The sequence below is a fragment of the Dendrobates tinctorius genome, unplaced genomic scaffold (genome assembly GCF_039654945.1).
Source record: "Dendrobates tinctorius isolate UK_male_01 unplaced genomic scaffold, ASM3965494v1 ptg000070l, whole genome shotgun sequence".
In the NCBI taxonomy this organism is placed as follows: domain Eukaryota; kingdom Metazoa; phylum Chordata; class Amphibia; order Anura; family Dendrobatidae; genus Dendrobates; species Dendrobates tinctorius.
This window is the reverse complement of record NW_027361738.1, coordinates 94,099,844-94,114,410: the sequence shown is the minus strand read 5'-3', so window position 1 is coordinate 94,114,410 and position 14,567 is coordinate 94,099,844. Positions and strand designations below refer to the sequence as shown.

The window sequence follows — 14,567 nt, the reverse complement described above, 5'->3', positions numbered from 1 at the left end:
GAGTATATACGGTATATATATATATATATATATATATATATATATATTAATACACCTATACTACGTGTATATACAGTATATCTTGGCTATCTATTCTATTCAAACATATTCTATTATTTATTGTACGCGGCATCTGCTGGCTTTTACTATATCTATCTATATATCTATCTATACACACACACACACACACATATATATATATATATATATATATTTTGAAGATTATTTTGTTTTAAAAGGATGTGTTTTTTTTAAAATGCTGTTTTAACATGAGAATTAACATAGAGAGAACTGCTTTATGTAAAAGTTCATGTTAAAATTGCATTGTATACGGACTGCATACGCATGTCATATGGGTGTTCTGTGGAAAAATCACACGGAAATCGCATTACACTCGCATAGCACTCGTCTGTTTTTTCGGTCTGGAAATTGGACCGTTTTTTTCTCACAAATGGGTATGTGCCCTAAGAAGCCTCCTGCTCTGCACTCATTACCTGTATTAATTGCACATGTTTGAACTTGTTTCCTGTATAAAAGACACCTGTTCACAAACTCAATCACACTCCAACCTCTGCACCATGGCCAAGACAAAAGAGCTGTCTAAGGACACCAGGGACAAAATTGCAGACCTGCACAAGGCTGGGATGGGCTACAGGACAATAGGCAAGCAGCTTGGTGGGAAAGCAACAACTGTTGGCACATTAATTAGAAAATGCAAGAAGTACAAGATGACTGTCAATCTTCCTTGGTCTGGGGTCTCCATGTGAGATCTCGCCTCGTGGAGTAAGGATGATTCTAAGCAAGGTCAGGAATCAGCCCAGAAATATTGTTCTGCCTTCTTCCACGTATGACGCTGTGTGGATTCCAGCATACAGCTTAACCTTTCATCCACTCCCAGAAACAAGACTGTATGGGTGCTTAAGTCTATTATTTTTTGGGGTGATATGGACAACAATGGGAGATGATAACAGATGGTATAGTAGAACACAGTAGTAGATGAGATCAGGGGTTGTTGAACACAGATATGGATGATTCAGTAGATTGTTGTACAAAGTGTAGATGATTCAGGTAAAAACTACAAGAGACAGATAATACAGAATGTCAGTACTGGTAGACAGTATACAATACACACAATACTGGCAGGTAATAGCAATGCACGGTATTATCACAACAGGAGCAATGATACAGGATGCTGATATCATGCATTATATAAGAGCTGAGCAATATAACATACACAGCAGCAAAGAGAAAGAAAACTAACACACTAATAGCTGCCAGCTTTATACTCACTGAACGGAGGATGCATAACTATCATGCAGTGTACTAGAATTACAGGAGCTGAACATGCTGTTAGGAATGGCAGAACGCACTAAATAAATAATAAAGTGCGTTCGCTGCTCGGGGTCCACTGTGCAGAAAGTGTTAACACTGCTGGTAAATAATGGTGAACACTAAATATGGCGGTATTATTGCACGCGGGTTGGACGTCACCCGGTGTGCGCTGGGCGTACTCTGTTGGCTTCACAGAGATGCCAAAGGCATTAACAGAAATACTGAGCCTGTTGGACTCACAGGTCTCAGAGACGTGCACGCACGGTATATGGTCACAGGAGCAGGGCCCTAGGCAGAGGGTGAGAGTCCGTCTAGACCTAACGTGCGTGCGGCGTCGCAACTGCGGACGCCGAGAGGAGCTGCAGACTGCAGCGCTGTGACAGACACTGCCGCTAATCGACAATGCCCGTTAGCAGGCGCACTGTCGGACAGTAGCCCTTTGAAGGATGCTGTTGTGGCTCGTAGCTTGCCACTGGCTGGCGCAGACTCTAAAGCTATGTCCCTATACACACTCGTAATATCAGAGGAATGGGATCTTAATGAGTCATTCGCAGGTTCATGCATCCATCATCATTCACAGAGTAGCAACTAGAGACTATACTAGCGCATGGCCGAGCGACCATGCGGACCTTTTATAGCCGTGCGCTTCCGGGACCTTCCAGATCTCTGAGATGGACCAATGTGATCAGGAGAAGGACCTGAGCATGTGACTCCCGATCTCCAATGGGAGATCGTCTTGTGAGCATGCCCAGAAGCACGACGAGAGGACTTAGCCTCTGGAGCGTTTTGCTGCAAGGCAGTCTGCATTGCTATTGCTGACCCAAAGGTGGGGTCACTGAGACTGCTGAGCAATCTCCTCTGCGGTCGATAGACAATGAGAGACCACAGAATATGAGGCTCTGGATTCCTGCTGAGCCGCTGCAGGAACCCGACGCCTAACACATGCATTGCAAACATCATGAGGAATGAATTATGGCCAGTGTTACAGAACCCCCCAGCACACCAAATAGGAGATGTATGCCCTTAATGCAGCAACTGACTGGCTGCGACCCCCTGGGTAGAGGTAAACAAGATATCCCACTTCTGATCTCCCCCCACCTTTGTAAATCCCACGGCTACTGTAATGTATGTCTGGCGTCTTAATTGGAGCCTGTTATCTACTGGCATGACACACATTTATTGTCTTGCCCTCTGTATGTATATATATTCTGAGACCGATGAGTAAAATGTTGTCATACTGGAAATACATGGAGTAGCAGTGATCTTTTATATGTTCCCATGTTACAAAGCCTTTCGAGCCAGCACCCTTCATTCAGAAGCGAGGAAAAGCAGAGTGGACCTCCTGAAACACGGGGTGGTAATGTAAGAGGTATTACAGCCCAGAAGACCCCGTTACACTGGTGGCAGCAGTGGGATATCTTGTTTACCTCTGCCCAGGGGGTCGCAGCCGGTCAGTTGCTGCATTAAGGGCATACATCTCCTATTCGGTGTGCTGGGGGGTTCTGTAACATGGCTCCCCTTTCCTAATGTCTTAAGGGAGAGGAATCAGTCTAAAACATGGGACCAGGTACACTTGGGAGAAAACCTACGGCCCGGGGAGAGACAGCAGGCGGAGGCATTGTTGAGGCAGCGACAGAGGATGTTTTCAGAGAGACCGGGGTACACCCGCCTGGCACAACACAAGGATGAAACCGAGGATCAGACCCCCCTGAGATATCCCCCCTTCCACGTCCCTGAGTCTGTACAAGAAGGGATGCGACAAGAGATGCAAGAGATGTTGCGTTTAGGGGTCATTGAAGAGTCAGATAGTCCCTGGGCATCCCCCGTGGTGTTAGTGCCCAAGAAGGATGGGACTACCCGGTTTTGTGTAGACTATCGCAAGCTAAATGAGAAAATGGTGACAGATGCGTATCCCATGCCGCGTGTGGATGAGTTGTTAGACCGGTTAGCGGGGGCAAAGTATTTGACCACCATCGATCTATGCAAAGGCTATTGGCAGATCCCCCTAAGTCCTGACGCTATTCCCAAGTCTACATTTGTCACCCTGTTCGGCTTATTCCAGTTTCGAGTTTTGCCATTCGGGATGAAGAATGCCCCTGCGACCTTCCAGAAGCTGGCTGACCGGCTTCTGGATGGTCTCCAGGACTATGCTTGTGCCTACCTGAATGACATCGCCATCTACAGCGCGACATGGGATGAGCATCTAAATCACCTAGAGACCGTATTGGACAGGATCCACAAGGCCGGAATCACCTTAAACCCCAACAAGTGTCACATGGGCAAAGCAGAGGTTCAGTATTTAGGACATTAGGTGGGAAGTGGGAAACAGCGACCAGAACCAGCCAAGTTTGAGGCCCTATGGCCCAATGGCCAAATGGCCCACCCCACGCACTAAAACCCAGGTCATGGCGTTTCTAGGGACAGCAGGGTATTATAGGAAATTTGACCCCAATTACAGCAGCGTAGCCAAGCCCCTCACTGATCTGACCCGTAAGAACCTCCCCCGCCAGGCAACCTGGACCCCCGAGTGTGAGGAAGCCTTCTGCCAGCTAAAGGACGCCCTCACAAATACCCCGGTATTGGCCGCACCCGATCCAACTAAACGTTTCCTGGTTCACACAGACGCTTCTATGTTTGGATTGGGGGCAGTGCTGAGTCAAGTCGGGCCGGACGGTCAAGACCACTCGGTAGCTTACCTGAGTCAGAAACTATTGCCCCGTGAAGTAAGCTATGCGGCCATCAAGGAGTGCCTGGCAGTAGTATGCGCACTCAAGAAGTTTCAACCATATTTGTATGGACGACAGTTTTCGCTCCTAACGGACCATAATCCCCTAGTGTGGCTTAATCGGGTCTCTGGAGACAACGCCAGATTACTGCGGTGGAGTTTAGCCCAACAACCTCTAGACTTCACCATCCACTACGACTAAGTCAACAAACGGAACTTGTACCAACCCCATAGACTTCGGTCATCCCCAAGCCGATCCATTAAGGATCAGACTGTGTATGCCGATTGTGACGCTGAAAAGGGGAAGCCGTGTTACAGAACCCCACAGCACACCGAATAGGAGATGTATGCCCTTAATGCAGCAACTGACCGTCTGCGACCCCCTGCGAAGAGGTAAACAAGATATCCCACTTCTGATCTCCCCCCACCTTTGTAAATCCCACGGCTACTGTAATGTATGTCTGGCGTCTTAATTGGAGCCTGTTATCTACTGGCACAACACACATTGATTGTCCTGCCCTCTGTATGTATATATATTCTGAGACCGATGAGTAAAATGCTGTCATACTGGAAATGTTATGATCCAGGACGGGGTTTCGCTTTGGCCCGTCCTGATCAGACAGGGGGTTAATTGTTTCTGCCTCTCTCTGGCAGAAGGAGGCTATCTAATGCTCACTGGACCTAGGTCCGGTGTCAGTTATACTCCTGCCCTCGGCTGAGTTAGTTCACCTCTTGTGTACATGTGCCTTGTGCCTGATAACTTGTTGCTTGTTCGGTTGTGATCTGGTTCTGTCCCTGTCACGAGTTCTGCCTGACCCTCTTGTACTGCGCTACCTCTCGTGTATGACCCTCTGCTTGTGACTCGACTGCTCTCTGCTCGTCCGTTTTGTACCGCACCCCCTCTTGTGTATGACCTTTGGCTTCGTCTGACCTCCCATCTGCTTGTCCCTCCTGTACCTCGTTCGCCCATATTGTGTATGATTTCTGGTTTGCCGACTCTGAGTGTTCTTCCATCTTGGCAAGCAGGACGCTAAGCCCCGCCCCCTTGTGGTCACATGACCGTAGGTCCCGTGCCTGCTTGCTACTACTTCAGCGTTCAGGTCCTGTGCGTCTGTACTTTCCAGCTGTTACTGTCCCCGGGACCCCTACAGCACTGGTGAGTCCCTGCTCAGCGAGGGCTGTACGCCGGCACTGTCAGGATCCTGACAGGAAATACATGGAGTAGCAGTGATCTTTTATATGTTCCCATGTTACAAAGCCTTTCGAGCCAGCACCCTTCATTCAGAAGCGATGAAAAGCAAAGTGGACCTCCTGAAACATGGGGTGGTAATGTAAGAGGTATTACAGCCCAGAAGATCCCTTAACAGCCAGCTAACAGAGATGCATAACTAATAATTGCATTATCCTTACTGGAATCGGCTTGTTATAGCACATGACAGAAATAAATCCCCCCCTCCCTGCCCATAGCCCCATCACACATCCTACATCCCATAGGCACATCTTCTCTCTTAAAGGGATCTCCGGTATGGAAGTTAGGGCAAATCCCTCAGCGCTCTGATACTGACCCCAGGCCTATCTTAAAGGGATCCCCGGTATGGAAGTTAGGACCGTTCCACCGTTCTGACCCCAGGCTGATGGGATGATGTGAGATATTATAGTGAATGTGGCTATGCGGAGTGGGCGGGGCTCTACACTCAGCTTTATATATATAGACATAATCATTATAATTTGTTATAACTAACCGTAGTTAGTTACTGTGCCCGGGCAGCGCCGGGCTCTTCAGCTAGTAGTAGTTATATCCTTGAACATAGGGGCATTATTATAGTAGATACATTCTTGTACATAGGAGCAGTATTATAGTAGTTATATTCTTGTACGTAGGGGCAGTATTATAGTAGTTATATCCTTGAACATAGGGGCATTATTATAGTAGCTATATTGTTGTGCACAGGGGGCAGTATTATAGTAGTTATACTCTTGTACATAGGAGCAGTATTATAGTAGTTACATTCTTGTACATAGGGGCAGTATTATAGTAGTTATATTCTTGTACATAGGGGGCAGTATTATAGTAGTTACATTCTTGTACATAGGAGCAGTATTATAGTAGTTATATTCTTGTAAATAGGGCCAGTATTATAGTAGTTATATTCTTGTATATAGGGGCAGTATTATAGTAGTTATATCCTTGAACATAGGGGCATTATTATAGTAGTTATATTCTTGTACATAGGGGGCAGTATTATAGTAGTTATATCCTTGAACATAGGGGCATTATTATAGTAGTTATATTCTTGTACATAGGGGGCAGTATTATAGTAGTTATATTCTTGTACATAGGAGGCAGTATAATAGTAGTTATATTCTTGTACATTGGAGCAGTATTATAGTAGTTATATTCCTGCACATTGGAGCAGTATTATAGTAGTTATATTCTTGTACATTGGAGCAGTATTATAGTAGTTATATTCCTGCACATTGGAGCAGTATTATAGTAGTTATATTCTTGTACATAGGAGCAGTATTATAGTAGTTATATTCTTGTACATAGAGGCAGTATTATAGTAGTTATATTCTTGTACATAGGAGCAGTATTATAGTAGTTATATTCTTGTACATAGGAGCAGTATTATAGTAGTTATATTCTTGTAAAAAGGGGCAGTATTATAGTAGTTATAGTCTTCTACATAGGGGCAGTATTATAGTAGTTATATTCTTGTACATTGGAGCAGTATTATAGTAGTTATATTCTTATACATAGAAGCAGTATTATAGAAGTTCTATTCTTGTGCATTGGGAGCAGTATTATAGTAGTTATATTCTTGTACATAGGAGCAGTATTATGGTAGTTATATTCTTGTAAATAGGGGCAGTATTATAGTAGTTATATTCTTGTACATAGGGGCAGTATTATAGTTATAGTCTTGTACATAGAGGGCAGTATTATAGTAGTTATATTCTTGTACATAGGAGCAGTATTATAGTAGTTATATTCTTGTAAATAGGGGCAGTATTATAGTAGTTATATTCTTGTACATAGGGGCAGTATTATAGTTATATTCTTGTACATAGGAGCAGTATTATAGTAGAAATATCCTTGTACATGGGGCAGTATTATAGTAGTTATATTCTTGTGCATAGGGAGCAGTATTATAGTTATATTCTTGTACATAGATGGCAGTATTATAGTAGTTATATTCTTGTACATAGGAGCAGTATTATAGTAGAAATATCCTTGTACATGGGGAAGTATTATAGTAGTTATATTCTTGTACATTGGAGCAGTATTATAGTAGTAATATTCTTGTAACTAGGGGCAGTATTATAATAGTTATATTCTTGTAATTAGGGGCAGTATTATAGTAGCTATATTCTTGTACATAGGAGCAGTATTATAGTAGTTATATTCTTGTACATAGGGGCAGTATTATAGTAGTTATATTCTTGTACATTGGAGCAGTATTATAGTAGTTATATTCCTGCACATTGGAGCAGTATTATAGTAGTTATATTCTTGTACATAGGAGCAGTATTATAGTAGTTATATTCTTGTAAATAGGGGCAGTATTATAGTAGTTATATTCTTGTACATAGGGGCAGTATTATAGTAGTTATATTCTTGTAAATAGGGGCAGTATTATAGTAGTTATATTCTTGTACATTGGAGCAGTATTATAGTAGTTATATTCTTGTACATAGAAGCAGTATTATAGAAGTTCTATTCTTGTACATTGGAGCAGTATTATAGTAGTTATATTCTTGTACATAGGAGCAGTATTATGGTAGTTATATTCTTGTAAATAGGGGCAGTATTATAGTAGTTATATTCTTGTACATAGGGGCAGTATTATAGTTATAGTCTTGTACATAGAGGGCAGTATTATAGTAGTTATATTCTTGTACATAGGAGCAGTATTATAGTAGTTATATTCTTGTACATGGGGCAGTATTATAGTAGTTATTTTCTTGTACATTGGAGCAGTATTATAGTAGTTATATTCTTGTAAATAGGGGCAGTATTATAGTAGTTATATTCTTTTAAATATGGGCAGTATTATAGTAGATATATTCTTGTACATAGGAGCAGTATTATAGTAGTTATATCCTTGTACATAGGGGGCAGTATTATAGTAGTTATATTCTTGTACATAGGAGCAGTATTATAGTAATTATATTCTTGTACATTGAAGCAGTATTATAGTAGTTACATTCTTGTACCAAGGAGCAGTATTATAGTAGTTATATTCTTGTACATAGAAGCAGTATTATAGTAGTTCTATTCTTGTGCATAGGGAGCAGTATTATAGTTATATTCTTGTACATAGAGGGCAGTATTATAGTAGTTATATTCTTGAACATAGGAGCAGTATTATAGTAGAAATATCCTTGTACATGGGGCAGTATTATAGTAGTTATATTCTTATACACTTGAGCAGTATTATAGTAGTAATATTCTTGTAACTTGGGGCAGTATTATAATAGTTATATTCTTGTAAATAGGGGCAGTATTATAGTAGTTATATTCTTGTACATAGGAGCAGTATTATAGTAGTTATATCCTTGTACATAGGGGGCAGTATCATAGTAGTTATATTCTTGTACATAGGAGCAGTATTATAGTAGTTATATTCTTGAACATTGGAGCAGTATTATAGTAGTTATATTCTTGTACATTGGAGCAGTATTATAGTAGTTATATCCTTGCACATGGGGGCAGTATTATAGTAGTTATATTCTTGTAAATAGGGGTAGTATTATAGTATTTTTTATTTTCTTGTACATAGGAGCAGTATTATAGCAGTTATATTCTTGCACATAGGGGCAGTATTATAGTAGTTATATTCTTGTTCACAGGAGCAGTATTATAGTAGGTATATATTCTCGTACATAGGGGGCAGTATTATAGTAGTTATATTCTTGTACATAGGGGCAGTATTATAGTAGTTATATTCTTGTGCATAGAAGCTGTATTATAGTAGTTATATTCTTGTGCATAGGGAGCAGTATTATAGTTATATTCTTGTACATAGAGGGCAGTATTATAGTAGTTATATTCTTGTACATAGGAGCAGTATTATAGTAGTTATATCCTTGTACATGGGGCAGTATTATAGTAGTTATATTCTTGTACATTGGAGCAGTATTATAGTAGTTATATTCTTGTAAATAGGGGCAGTATTATAGTAGTTATATTCTTGTAAATAGGGGCAGTATTATAGTAGTTATATTCTTGTAAATAGGGGCAGTATTATAGTAGTTATATTCTTGTAAATAGGGGCAGTATTATTGTAGTTATATTCTTGTACATAGGGGCAGTATTATAGTAGTTATATTCTTGTAAATAGGGGCAGTATTATAGTAGTTATATTCTTGCACATAGGGGCAGTATTATAGTAGTTATATTCTTGTACATAGGGGCAGTATTATAGTAGTTATATTCTTGTACATAGGGGCAGTATTATAGTAGTTATATTCTTGTACATAGGGGCAGTATTATAGTAGTTATATTCTTGTACACAGGGAGCAGTATTATAGTAGTTATATTCTTGTACATAGGGGCAGTATTAGAGTAGTTATATTCTTGTACATAGGGGCAGTATTATAGTAGTTATATTCTTGTACATAGGGGCAGTATTATAGTAGTTATATTCTTGTACACAGGGAGCAGTATTATAGTAGTTATATTCTTGTACATAGGGGCAGTATTATAGTAGTTATATTCTTGTACACAGGGAGCAGTATTATAGTAGTTATATTCTTGTACACAGGGAGCAGTATTATAGTAGTTATATTCTTGTACATAGGGGCAGTATTATAGTAGTTATATTCTTGTACATAGGGGCAGTATTATAGTAGTTATATTCTTGTACATAGGGGCAGTATTATAGTAGTTATATTCTTGTACACAGGGAGCAGTATTATAGTAGTTATATTCTTGTACATAGGGGCAGTATTATAGTAGTTATATTCTTGTACACAGGGAGCAGTATTATAGTAGTTATATTCTTGTACATAGGGGCAGTATTATAGTAGTTATATTCTTGTACATAGGGGGCAGTATTATAGTAGTTATATTCTTGTACATAGGGGCAGTATTATAGTAGTTATATTCTTGTAAATAGGGGCAGTATTATATTAGTTATATTCTTGTACATAGGGGGCAGTATTATAGTAGTTATATTCTTGTACATAGGGGCAGTATTATAGTAGTTATATTCTTGTACATAGGGGCAGTAATATAGTAGTTATATTCTTGTACATAGGAGCAGTATTATAGTAGTTATATTCTTGTACTTAGGGGCAGTATTATAGTAGTTATATTCTTGTACTTAGGGGCAGTATTATAGTAGTTATACTCTTGTACATAGGGGCAGTATTATAGTAGTTATATTCTTGTACATAGGAGCAGTATTATAGTAGTTATATTCTTGTACATAGAGGCGGTATTATAGTAGTTATATTCTTGTACATAGGAGCAGTATTATAGTAGTTATATTCTTGTACATAGGAGCAGTATTATAGTAGATATATTCTTGTACATCGGGGCAGTATTATAGTAGTTATATTCTTGTACATAGGAGCAGTATTATAGTAGTTATATTCTTGTACATAGAGGCGGTATTATAGTAGTTATATTCTTGTACATAGGGGCAGTATTATAGTAGTTATATTCTTGTACATAGGGGCAGTATTATAGTAGATATATTCTTGTACATCGGGGCAGTATTATAGTAGTTATATTCTTGTACATAGGAGCAGTATTATAGTAGTTATATTCTTGTACATATGAGCAGTATTGTAGGAGATATTTTCTTGAACAAATAGTAATACATTATTGGTTATGTTATACTAATTGGAAGGATAGATTGTTGAATAACTCAGGTTTCTTACAGGAAGTATTACATTTGTACTCTTCCCATTTATCGAATATATTTCCACATTCTGGTGTAGCTGAGGCAGAAGTGGCTTTTTTTTCTCCTCTCCCGCCTCTGTAGTCTCCCCCCTCTGGAGCTCTGTATTGTCCTAACATGACTAACTTGCTGAGATTGTTTTATCCCCAATCATCAAATATTTTCTTTGTACAGTGTAGTATGGACATGCGGCTATGGATGTGTAATGCGCTCACTGAAGTAGAAAATGGCCTCATCAGGTAGAAAAACAGAATAAATCAGGATTGAATCTTAAGATTTGCCTTTTGCGAGACTAAGGAAACAAGCGGTAATCCCTCGTGTTGGTTTTGCTTGCGTCCGTCCCCTGCTGAGATTTTGCTTCACAAATGCATCCACTGACTCCATCTGTGTAAATACAGTGATCGGACAACTTAGTGGAGTTTGTAAAGTTTAGCCACAATCTTTGTACATAGGAGCAGTCCTTTTGAGTAAAAGTGTCACTGGATTTTGAATTGATCTCGATACGTATGAGATTCACATCAAGAAATTTGGCGCTCTGCAGTTTGCTACTGCAGTTACTATCAGAGCCTGTATAAAAGCACAGGCAAGGAATGCAGCAGCAATATTATGGTGAATCTGGATAGTAAAAAGATGTCACATCTCACAGCTCAGCCATAGAGATAGGAAGAGAAAGCCATAAAACGAAATAAACTGTACTGATAGTGTGTGACAGCACAGCAGAGAGAAAGATATGAGAACCATGTTGTGCACATTTTGAGGTCAAGTTTACGGTACTTTCAATTTGTCACAATTCTATTTGCTTCAAATCCAATTTTTGTTGAAAAATAAGGCGAATCTGGAGAATTTGCGTTTCAAAGTATTCACTCATCTCAGTTCAAAACATTAAAGAAAACTGAATTTTGTTGCTTATTGTTGGGTGCACGCATTGCACACACAATTTTCCAAAATAGCAGTGGAACTGCAGCATTTCTGGTTATACCATAACAGATGTATCTAACGAAGTGTGGCACATAGGTGTGCATCATGGTCTTATGTTTGAGAGTTTATCAATCCTTATTAGCATAAAAAATCCCATATATATCATAATGAGGATTTCTATGTTTACATTTGCATAGGGTGCATTGTGGAAATTTTGATATCCGCAATCTCGTGGCCCTCAATTATTACCAGTCTGTATTGATTTATTACTTTCTTGGCACTGTCTGCTGTGATTGTGTGCAGTTGATTGGATTATTTCTTTTTTTCTCACATAATTGCTTTTTCTTATAACTCATTTGAGGACATTTTGCTCTCATCCATGACTATTAGATACATCTGTAACAGTGTACACAGGCCATCTGGCTCTCTGTTTCAAACTATCGTCTTATAGGATGAGATAGGGGAGGAGGGACAGCCGTCGGATGATCGGGGCGCTATTCTCGTATTTCTTAGGGTGCCAACCTCCGCATCTAGGTAGGCAATCAGACAGGTTTATATTCAGGGACAGGTCACCTTTCCTACTCAGCTGAGTGTGAATGATGTTCTCTTCAGCATCCTATATGACAATTTTTGCTTAGGGATTTTCTGCTTGAGGCCTTTTTCCTGGAGGGCTTACCTCTTCAATTTTGTTATTGTAGCAGAGGTATTTGACCAGTTACCTTTTGTGATGGCAATTACATTAGGCTCATGGGTGTTTTTTACCCCTAGCCAGAATTTTTCTATAGCCCTAGTATATATATATATATATATATACATGGAAATCAGGACCTCAGAAACAGACCTCACCCCTAACTGGAATGCCTAGATGCAAAAAGTCTATATATATATATATATATATATATATACAGTATATATATATATATAGACTTTTTGCATCTAGGCATTCCAGTTAGGGGTGAGGTCTGTTTCTGAGGTCCTGATTTCCATGTATGGATGGCCTATGGAGATTGGAGATCGGTTAGCGATTGGAGCTGGATACGTGTGCTATGGTCATGGGATCTGTCGTCTGGATTTGAGGAACTATCGTAAGGACTGTTGTTGCTGGCTGCAGCTGGATACACATGCTACGGTCATGGAATTTGTCGTCTGGAGAAGCGTGGACTATGAATACAGACAATACTAGCGGGAAATACAAAGGCTGTGGGCCATCCAAAACCTACTCGATACTCCCCCAGGTGAATTCCTTGAGAGGTGTAGTTTACAAAATGGGATCACCTGTGGGGGTTTCTGATGATTGGCATGTCAGGGCCACACAAATGTGACATGGTGTCCGCAACCTATTGCAGCCAAAATAGCTCTCATTCTCTTTCCAGCCCTACCATGCACCCTAGCAGTCATTTTTTTTAACAAAGATGAGGTACCTGTGTACTTTGGAAAAGTTGCACAACAAATTTTGGCATCCCTTTTCTCCTGTTACCATTGTGAAAATTATAAAAAATGGGTCTGAAGCATCATTTTTGTTGGGAAAATGTCTTTTTTAATTTTCACATCTCAATATTATAAAATTCTGTGAAGCCCCTGAGGGTTCAAAGTGCTCATGACACATCTAGATAAAGTCCTTGAGGGGTATAGTTTCCAAAATGGGGTCACTTGTGATTTTTTTTTTTTTACTGTTTAAGTACCTCAGGGGCTCTCCAAATGCGACATGGCGTTGGCTATTGATTTAAGCCAATTTTGTATTCCAAAAGTCAAATGGCGCTCCTTCCATTCCGAGCCCTGCCGTGTGCCCAAGCAATAGTTTTCCTCCACATATGTGGTATAGGCATACTCAGGAGAAATTACTCAACAAATTTAGGGGACCATTGCTTCTTGCTACCTTGTGAAAATAACAAAATTGAGGCTAAAATAACATTTTTGTGGAAAAAAATGTGTTTTTTAATTTTCACAGCTCAACATTATAAATTTCTGTGAAGCCCCTGAGGTTTCAAGATTCTCATCACACATCTAGATAAAGTCCTTAATGGGTCTAGCTTCCAAAATGGTGTCATTTGTGGGGGGTTTCCACTGTTTAGGCACCTCAGGGGCTCTTCGAACGCGACATGGCGTTGGCCATTGATTCAACCCAATTTTGTATTCCTAAAGTCAAATGGCGCTCCTTCCCTTCCGAGCCCTGCCGTGCATCCAAACAGTAGTTTTCCTCCACATATGAGGTATTGGCGTACTCAGGAGAAATCGCACAACAAATTTTATGGTGCAGTTTCTTCTGTTACCCTTGTGAAAATGAAAAATTTGGCGCTAAAGTAACATTTTGGAAGGAAAAAGTTAAGGACATAAAGATTAAAAATTGTGAAATTTCCAAAAGTTTCGCCAAATTTCTGTTTTTTCATAAATAAACAAATCAAACAAATGTTACCACTAACATGAAGTAAAGTATGTCACGAAAAATCATTCTCAGAATCAGTGGGATACGTTGCAGCGTTGCAGAGTTATAACCTCATAAAGTGACAGTGGTCAGAATTGTAAAAACTGGCCCGGTCACAAAGGTGAAAATGGGCTGTGGTACGAAAGGTTTAAGGGTAATAAAGAAAGGTGAACGACTTGTGGTTCCTTTGATTTATTTTGTAAATTGTTGGCACTTTTTCCTAGTTCTGCAATATATGATATTGTACAATAACAAGATG

The 14,567-nt window shown here is 39.9% G+C and overlaps 1 protein-coding gene across 2 annotated transcripts in view; it reads left to right on the top strand.

The window, feature by feature from the left end:
* The window catches only part of AGMO (alkylglycerol monooxygenase), a 259,763-nt gene that overhangs the window by 107,551 nt on the left and 137,645 nt on the right, over positions 1-14,567 (top strand). The gene's annotated exons all lie outside the window — the stretch shown is intronic.